Genomic DNA, 9,537 nt, shown 5'->3' on the forward strand with positions numbered 1-9,537 from the left:
AAATGGTTGAAAAAATAGCAAATCTGTCAGAAAGGAGAGAACAAAAGACTACACTATGCTTTTATTTTTTTCCCTTAAATTGACAGTGTGGGATTATTGGAGAAGGTAGAAGGAAAAATATTAAACATTGACATTTTTAAAAAAACGCCTCAGGGGACTCCACACATCAAACACACACACGATGGCCAAAAATAGGCATATAGGCAATTTATAAGGATCTACCAAAGAAATGTTGGGAACTGTGCCAGCTCTTGGTTGGTTCTCTGTACACACCTTAAGCTGCATTCTCAATGTGATTCTTCCTGTGACCCACAATGCCTTGGGTATGAGGTGGATACATAGTAACTTTGCACAAACTAACTTAAGCAGGACAAGGTATACTAAGGACAATCCACAGAAATGCCTTAATGCCCTATGTCAAGGCAATCAGCTTTACCAGCAACCCTCTGCTTTCCCCATCTGGCTACATCCTCATCCTTTCTGTCTTCTTCAATTAAGTATGTCCTCTACTGATCTAGAGTTGTAGTTCAAGTAAAATATGAGGCTAATATCATTATATTGTTAGTATTTATATGGTAAGAAGACATTAGCTGGTTGAATGCAATTTCATCTATTATGTTCCATTTTCTAAGAGGTATTCTGCTCTTCAATTATAAAAACAATTTTTTTCTGACCTTAAAGGAACATCTTTCTTTTTACATAAAAAGGGATAAGTATTGCTATTACTTAGGTTGGGTTATTAATTTAAATGCTTTGATGACTAAAGGAATAAATATTATTGTAATTATGTTTTGCACTTGCATAGCATGCCCACCTGAGCAAATTTTACCATTATCATCACCATCATCTTATTGTTTTTTACTCAAGAGGACCTGAGGCAAAGGAGAGTCCACAAGTACAAATTATGTCAAACTTGGAGTTGAGTACAAGAGAAAAGTCAGCTTGCCATACCACATGCTAGTTGGCAACTCCCCCCTCTTTCAACTGTCAAAGAACCTTATAATTTGCCATTTTATATGCAGTTATTCTTAAAATACAAGATGAATGCCTTGTACATTTGACATTCTTTGGATTCACGAAATAAAAGATAGACTAACTGAATTTCTCTCACTCTCAGAAATGTGGACTTAAAATACAGTTTTCATTCTTCACTATTTTTTTTGAGTTTGGAAAAATGCTGAGTGACAGTGGTATCTGGAATAAAATACATATTTTAAAGCAGGCTTTAAAGTTTTTAATTTTAGAGAAGAGAATAGATAAACAAAAAATGAAAAAGATTGAAATAGCTAAGGAATAAAAAACAAGAGGAGAAAAATAAAATGCATTGTTGCATTACATACCTTCAATGACCCCAAAGGTAGAACAGATAATATTTTTTCTCAGTCCATAAACTTTATGATTCTATATTCTTCTCCTTTTCCACTTAAAAACAAAGGAAATCTCCTTCTGATCTCTCAAGCATTTCTTTGAGACACACACACACAAACAAACAATAGCAACAGAAGAATCCCTTTGGCTCTTTAATCCATTGATGCTTTTTCAGTATAGAACTTTTGACTGCCAAGTTGGCAATCTGGTAGAAAGTGAGAGGCTGACTTATTGACAAATCCTGTTGTAGGTTGTACTCTAAGAAACTCCTCCTTAATGCCAGGACATCACAGAACATGGTTTTCTAGAGAACCTGTAATTATTCCCATATGTGGATAGATGCTATGTGACTTAGGAAACCCCACCCAGAAGAGGCATGACCCTGAAATAGGGTTTCCTGGGTTATAGAATGTGAAGGCTGAACAACAAAATCAGTTCCAGTGTTCCAAAAGACTGTTATCACAAATTAATGACAGATTCTGAATAATGTTTCCTGACTGAAGAGAAGATATGGGACTCAGATCTTCATCTGCCCACATTCATTTTCTTTTGTTCCCTGCAAAAAGAACTAACAATAAACTATAACATCCTGTGATCTACTCATTCATCTAGTCTTTCAAATTTCTCCCCAACCTCACTTGCTTCAAATACTTAAAGACTATTTTAACACATACAACCCATTTTGAAAAGTTATACTTATTAAACTGACTGGATATTAAAAAAACAGGTTGAGTTTAGTCAAATAATGTTTTGAATTCAATATTTTGAAAATAATTTGCTAAAAATAATTTATATTAATTTCTCTTCTTCTGTTCCTTTGCATCAAATCTCTGTGTGTACCAGTTTATATAGTTCATATATGTGGACTCTACTTTTGAAAGGCAATGATAATATGATATGAAAATTGGGAAGTTGGGGAAGCTAGATGGTTTACTGAATAGAGCACTGGCCCTGGAATCAGGAGGACCTGAGTTCAAATCCAGCCTAAGACACTTAACATACTAGCCATGTGACCTTGGGCAAGTCACTTAACCCCAATTGTCCTGCCTGCCCCCCTCCAAAAAAAAGCAAAAAAAAAGAAAAGAAAAGTGACAAGTTAGGAATTAGGAGATCTGTACTCTAATACTAGCTCTAGTCACAGATGAGATCATTAAAAGGGGCTCTTAACACTGTCTAAGAGAAGGAGAAAGTGATTTCAAACCTACAGGTCACTTCTACACCATGTGGGAATGCAATCTTCCCTCTCTCTATATCTTTGGTTAAAATGGAAAGTCTTTGCCAATACTCTGTTGCTTGTTCTGCCTATTCTTTGATGGAGATAGGTGTTATAGTCTAGTCTAATTGGTATTACACCTGGTTCCCAGGTTTGGGCTCTGTTCCATTTTAGAACTGCAATGCATGGGCCAGAAAGGGGCTCTACAATCTTATTTCCAGAATGATAACAGGATGTTGCAGAATGAAGCTATGTTATTTCTGACTAAAGAAGAAAAATAACTGAGCCCATACATCTATGCATGTGATATGTGAAATATTTGTGGAAAACAAAATAAAATTCAGTGAAATGACTTATGTGCTTTATCAGAATATTCATATTAATATCCCTATGTATTATGGTGGGGGGGAGGGGGAAATATTCCAAAAATTAGATCAGAATACCAAAGAATATAGTTATAGATGACTTTAAGTAAGAATTTAGAACAAATGTTGAAATCAAATTAAGAAAATAATACACACACCAATAAGGGTGTTAACCTCAGCTACTTAGACAAATATCATTAATGATGGTACATTTTGTCCAAACACAACTGTGGCTATACAATGGCTCCTCACTCACTACATTAACTTGTTATTCAATGCTATTGGGGGGGGGGAGGGAAACAGGGAGGGGCAATATCATACTCAAGTGATCTAGCAAGCTAAATAAAGATACATGGATTTTCCACGATCATTTTCACTACCCCATTGTACAGCTTATATAACCACGATTTTCAACCTTTAACTTGGAACTTGAAATGTGTGTGTGTGTGTGTGTGTTTAATTAAAACCAGAATCTTTATATCTACTCTACTTGGTTAAAAATTTAGCTCCATTTATTTAATAGGGACCAAAACCCCACAGAATGACTAATCTAGCTCAATTTATGTGTATGCCAATATTTCTGAAGCTATCCATTCTTGAATCCACTTCATAACAGCTCTGGTGTGGAGACAGTGACTGTATTGAATTATTATTGTTTCCTAATCTTTCTTTTGAAGTAGCATCACTTTTGTTCAAACTCAAAATCCTTCTTGAAAAAAAAAAAGGCTCCTTGAAGGATAGGTAGAAGTGTAGGCTTCACAAGAAACATCTGAATTTTTTTTGTTAGCTTGGTGTATATAGTCACACAAAAAGTTAAATTTACACCAATTCTTTGTAACATATTGCTACTAGGATTGTAAATCAGTAGCGCTTTTATCCACTTATTAACGCTTAACTATGAAAAATTTATTCAAGAACATATTGCTTTAGTTTTCTTACCAGAGTCCACTCCTCCTAGAGATATACAGCTTAAATAGATTAATAATATATTACTGATATGTAATCACATGTTACAGGTTGATATGTTGCCATCAATATGAGTAAACAAGTAATTAATAAATCTAAGCAATAGTATAATACAGTTTGCTTTTTCACCATCAGAGATTTTTGTTGATGAAAATTAAAATCAAGAACAACAATATTAAACTATAACACAAAGGATCATAGATTTAACACTGGAGGATATTAGGGGTCATTTAGTCAAATATGATTTTACAGAGGAGACTGAGGCCCAGAGAAGTACACTAATTTGCCCAATGTCACATAAGAGGTAGGTTACAAAGTCAGAGCTTGAATCCCATTCCTTTGAGTTTAAAGCATTTTTATTAAAACATTTTTGTTGCATGAGTTATAAAATGCATTTCCTAAAATGCATTTCTTAGAATACAATATTAGTATCTGACATTAAGATCCAATATTTGCACTGTTATTTCCATAACAAAAAATCTTAAATCATAGAAAAATGAAATGTAATTGGCTGTTGACCAAAAAAAAGTGTTAAATTTCTTAATATATCCTGTGAAAAGATTTGCAGTGCATTGCAAGGTAGCTTTTTTTCTTCAGAAAATTAGGAGCAAATATTGGACACTGCAAAAACAACGTACAATGTTTCTTTTCAACTTAGAGAGATAGAAGAAAATAATAGCAATTAAAATTGTGCACATGTCTTTTATAGTGTTTACAGGGACATTTTATGTCCCACAGTCTGCTGAAAGATGGGAAAATCCCTTGCTTAACAGATTTATATATAGTAACCTAAGACTTACCTTTGCAAAGCAGAGAATGAAATTTCAATTGATTATTCCAGCATTTGTCCATACAGTGCTCATTAGGGTCAAGTAGCATCTGTAGTTAAATCCTCACACTGAAAAAACATCCACTAAAGACTGAGAGAGTTTAAATATTCAAGAAGACGTCAGATCCCAGTGTGTAGTTAGTTGCCAGTAAAAAAAAAAAAAGGATTTGTACTGCTATGGTCTGACAAAGACCTATTACCTATATCTCATGTTAAACACTAAGAACAGCATTTTTTTTTCCTTTTGGTAAAATTCCTATCCAAGTAAGTCAAGGGCCATGCAGACAAAGGGGAACTTAGTTGCTGAGCTGCCAATAATATGTTCTGTTGTACAGTTATAAATTTAAATGCAGAAGCTGGGGTGAGTGTGTGTGTGTGTGTGTGTGTGAAACAACCAGTTATCAACTCACTTCCTTATATATTTTAGTCTTCAAAAGTTGTTTCATGAAGATGGTGAGATGCCTATTATAGAATCGGTACATTTTTCATCCATTAAAATGTATTATTATAATTTCAGAAATCAAAATTGATTTGGTTAAAAATGTTGCTATTTTTTAATAGCTGAAGAGACTGTCAATCAGTAAGGATGAAATACAGACCTAGAAAAAAAGGAAATGATCTATTGTTCTAACTGGAAGTCCTTATGTATTTATCAAGTGTCTGTTTGTTTCATAGAAGCTAAAAAGCACAATGCAATCTGCAAAAATATCCTTTGCATACTTAAACCAAAATATTATCATCTGAGTTTTGCTGTAGTCCCATGTTCAGAAAATACCAAATTCTAGGTTGATTTATTTCTGAAATTTTACTAACATCAAGTGATATGAAAGCAAAATAATTAAAACAAAGACATTTTAAGTATTATAAATTTGTTATGTTGATTGGCAATTTTCAAAGGAAAATTGCTTATTTGAGCTTATATTGCCTGAAAACAAAAATATAGACATTGTAAGGGAGGGATCTTAAATAAAAGAAACTTATAGGATTTCTCCAGAAAGAGCCCTAAGAGAAATAAAACAGTAATTTCACAGAAAGGCCAGTCATATAGGAACCCTCCTAACCCCTAATAGTAAATGAAGGCAACATGCAGAATTTTGGTTCATTAGACTATGTTAAATCAAGTCATTATCACTGGATTAACCTTTAGTTTCTTCTGACTTTGGCATTTAGATACATGGAGGTCTCCCTAGTGTACTTTTAAATTCTCATGAAGATAGAGAGAGGAGTTATTGTCCTAAGAAAGAAAGAAAACCAAAACCAAACAACAAACTTGGCTTTTAAAAATATATAGTCTAATATATATTGAACATATATAAAAGATATTTGGGGTCTACTCAAATTCAGGGTTCTTTATTTGTCTTAAAAATAGAAGCATGTAGTATTTTATGATTGCTCCATTTTCTTACAGTTTATTCTTAAAAGTCTGGGAATGCCCCAATGCAAAGTAAAAAATTAATGAAACAGAAGAGTTCAACAGAAATGTGTGTGTACAATTGTACTTTGCTTTAAATAAAGTAAATAGACCTAGGTTCAGTTCCTATTTGCTAAACATCCTGGTTATGTCACTGAGCAAGTCACTTAAGCTGTCAGTGGTCCAGGAAATTCATCAAGAGAAAAAAAAGTGATGAAGTTGAGGCAGTTAGGCAACACACTGGATTGAGCTGGGCCTGGAGTCAAGAAGTTTTGTTCGATTGTTTAGTTTTCTGCATGTCCAACTCTTCATGATCCTTTTGGGGGTTTTCTTGGTAAAGATACTAGAGTTTTTTTGCCATTTCCTTCTCCAGCCCATTTTACAGATGAGGAAACAGGGTGAATTGGTTTACAGGGTAAACAGGGTGAAGTGATTTGCCCAAGGTCACATAGCCAGAGTTGAACTCAGGTCTTCCTGACTCTAGGCCTGGCACTCTCCGCTGAGCCACTGGAACTAGAAAGACCTGATTTCAAATTTGCCCTCAGATACTTACTAGCTGTGAGACCCTGAGCAAATCACTTAAACCTCTGTGTTCCTCAGTTTCCTCATCTGTAAAACAGGGATAATAACAGTACTTCCTTGGGGGATTGTGAGGACAAATGAGTTAACAGTAAAGTGCTTAGCCCAGTGCCTGCACTTGCTGTGTAAATATTTATTCTCTTCCTAGACCTCATCTGGTCAGGGGAATTTCATATTTCAATGAAATTACAGGACCAGGCCTTAACCTTTACACCAAACAGATACAAGGAGGGTGGGGAGGAGGTATGAAGGGAGATGATTATTATCAGGCAAAAAACTCATTAAAAGATTCTTTTAAATTATGCACTTCCCTAGAGCAATCAAATTCTGATGTAAAAAAAATAGGCAAAAGGGTCCTACTAAATTAACAAACAAAATATGTCTAGCAGCCTATAATTCTAAATCTATAATGGTAAGGTACATTCTGAATTTCCCCATCTCTCAGGTACCAAGTCCAGAGGTGATGAATTCATTAAGCACAGTTCTCTGATTTGATTCATGGGTCATCATAAGTGTGGAGACTCATGCTCCTGGAGGTGAGAAGAAAAAAGCCCAGCACAGAGGGGATTGAATCAGTGAAAGAGATGTATCTATCCAGTTCACATACAAGACTGTTAATGTGTAGCCCTAACTATTTAGGATTATAGTCCAGGTTGAGAGCATTACTGTATGTGTCCACTACTTGGTATTATTCCAAAGGCAATCTGTAAACTACATCTGTTGATAACACTCTCTACATTACACTTAAAAGGAATCTCTCTGTCTTTGTCTCTCTCTGCGTCTGTCTGTCTTTGTCTCTTTGTCTGTCTCTGTCTTTCTCTGTCTCTCTCTCTCTGTGTCTCTGTATGTCTGTCTGTCTTCTCTCTCTCTCCCCTTCTATCTCTCCTGCAAAAGTTAACTAAGATAATAACATGAATGGTCAGAAAGATCAGCGCCCCCATCTCCCTCATGGTCCTGGTCCTACACCCAAGCACCAGAAACAATAACCATTTCCTGCCCACAGAAGGAGGAAAAATCAAGCTGAACATTCTGTAAAATACTTTAACTTCCTTTGAGGAAAAAAAATGTGGAAATGATTTCATGCATTTTTACTTGCTCCAAATCTCTCATTTCCAATGATTACTTAATAATTAAAAAAAATCTTAAGCTTAACAGTCTTCACCATTGAATCATCAAGGCTTTCTTTACTACATAGGCTACAGGAAAGTCTCTTTTTAATAGTCTACATTATCCAAGTTCTAAGTTCACTAAACCTGCTCAGAGGTATGTCTCCTGTAGGTTGGCACCCTGAGTTTTCTTTTGAAGTAAGTTTGCTGCAGATTATGGATTGTTGTGGTTGTTCAGTCATTTTAGTTGTGTCTGATTCACCATGATTAAATTTGGGATTTTTTTTTTGGCAAACATACTGGAGTGGTCTGTCATTTCCTTCTCCAGCTCATTTTACAGATGAGGAAACTAAAGCAAACAGGGTTAAGTGACTTGCCCAGGGTCACAGAGCTAGTAAGTTTCTGAGGACAGATTTGAACTCGGAACGATGCATCATCGTAATACCAAACCAGGAGGAGCACTATCCACTGAACCATTTAGCTGTCCTAGGATATGGATTGCCCCATAAAATTTATAGCAGCAGCAATAACAAAATCTGTGTTGCATTCTCCTCAGAGAACCTGAGTCATTTGACAGAAGTGGTTAACAGCACCAACAAAGAAAAATTACAAAACATACCATCAGGTACCTCAAGGCCATCCATAGGAGTCTATATGGGTGTGGTTTCTAATCCAAGATCAAAGTGAGATAAAACTATTAAGTCCAATTTAAATGATTGTTTTTGAAATGAAAATTGAAAGATTAGAGCCAGTTCAGTAGCTTATACCATATATGATACTCTAGAGAAAGCAACTCAGATGATTAAGACCTATACATAACCTGAAATAGGGGAATATAAACAGTTGAGTAACACAGAAAATGTTGCATTGGCTTGCCTGATCTGTGTCTTTCTGACTCTGCCCCTGTCTTTGTATTTAAAGGTCATGAGAGAGTATCTTCTGGTAGTTTAGACCAGAACAGAGAGTGAACTTTTTGATATTTTTTTTAAGAGGAAAGGGAATTATACAGTATTTGATAATGTACATATGTATACATTTCATTAAAGGAAAACAAGATATACCAATAGAGCCTGCTGTTAGAGGTTGCTTAACTCCTAGGCTCTAAGAAAAATAACATGATATACCTTTGAGTTTGCATTATTCAGAAAATAGCCACAATGAACTCCTCCTTTATTCTACTTCTCAAAAATCTCTTAACATCATTCTCCCATCTTTGATGACTCTTTTAATTATTTTTTATGCTTTTTGGAGGGCAATTGAGGTTAAGCAACTTGTTCTGTCATTCTTGTCAGCTTTTCCAGTGAGGTGGCTTTCCAGAGTGCTGGTATTGGAATCAGGAAGATGTGACTTCAAATCTGTTTTCAGATATACTAGCTATGAGACCCTGGGCAAGTCACTTAACTTTTATTTATCTACATTTTCTCATTGGTAAAATGGTGATATTAATAGCACCTACATTGTGAGGATAAAATGAAATATTTGAAAAACTCTTAGCACAGTGACTGGCACATTGTATAATTATTAAAGATGATGATGATGATAATGATGATGATGATGATGATGATGACAATGATGACGATGACACAGCCAAGACATTCAAATGTTGGACCTTGGATTTAAATTTGTATTTGACATTAGCTGTATGATCTTGGGGAAATCACTTAAGTTCCATGGGGCCACAGTTACTTCATCTGTAAAAT

At 35.0% G+C, this 9,537-nt stretch overlaps 1 protein-coding gene across 4 annotated transcripts in view; it reads right to left on the reverse strand.

Moving 5' to 3' along the window:
* The window catches only part of LOC138176029 (platelet glycoprotein 4-like), a 57,229-nt gene extending 52,267 nt beyond the window's left edge, over positions 1–4,962 (reverse strand). For 2 of the 4 annotated variants that reach the window (XM_069106760.1, XM_069106758.1), the window contains exon 1: positions 4,713–4,962. The gene's annotated coding sequence lies outside the window, so the exon portion shown is untranslated. Of the gene's footprint in view, positions 1–1,340; positions 1,692–4,712 lie in introns of those variants that run through there. The other 2 variants (XM_069106761.1, XM_069106759.1) reach the window with 1 other exon arrangement.
* Between the last annotated feature and the right edge of the window lie 4,575 nt (positions 4,963–9,537).

This window comes from Petaurus breviceps, unplaced genomic scaffold (assembly GCF_028583685.1).
Source record: "Petaurus breviceps papuanus isolate PSGF00001 unplaced genomic scaffold, PetGlider_PUasm1.0 80, whole genome shotgun sequence".
Lineage (NCBI taxonomy): Eukaryota > Metazoa > Chordata > Mammalia > Diprotodontia > Petauridae > Petaurus > Petaurus breviceps.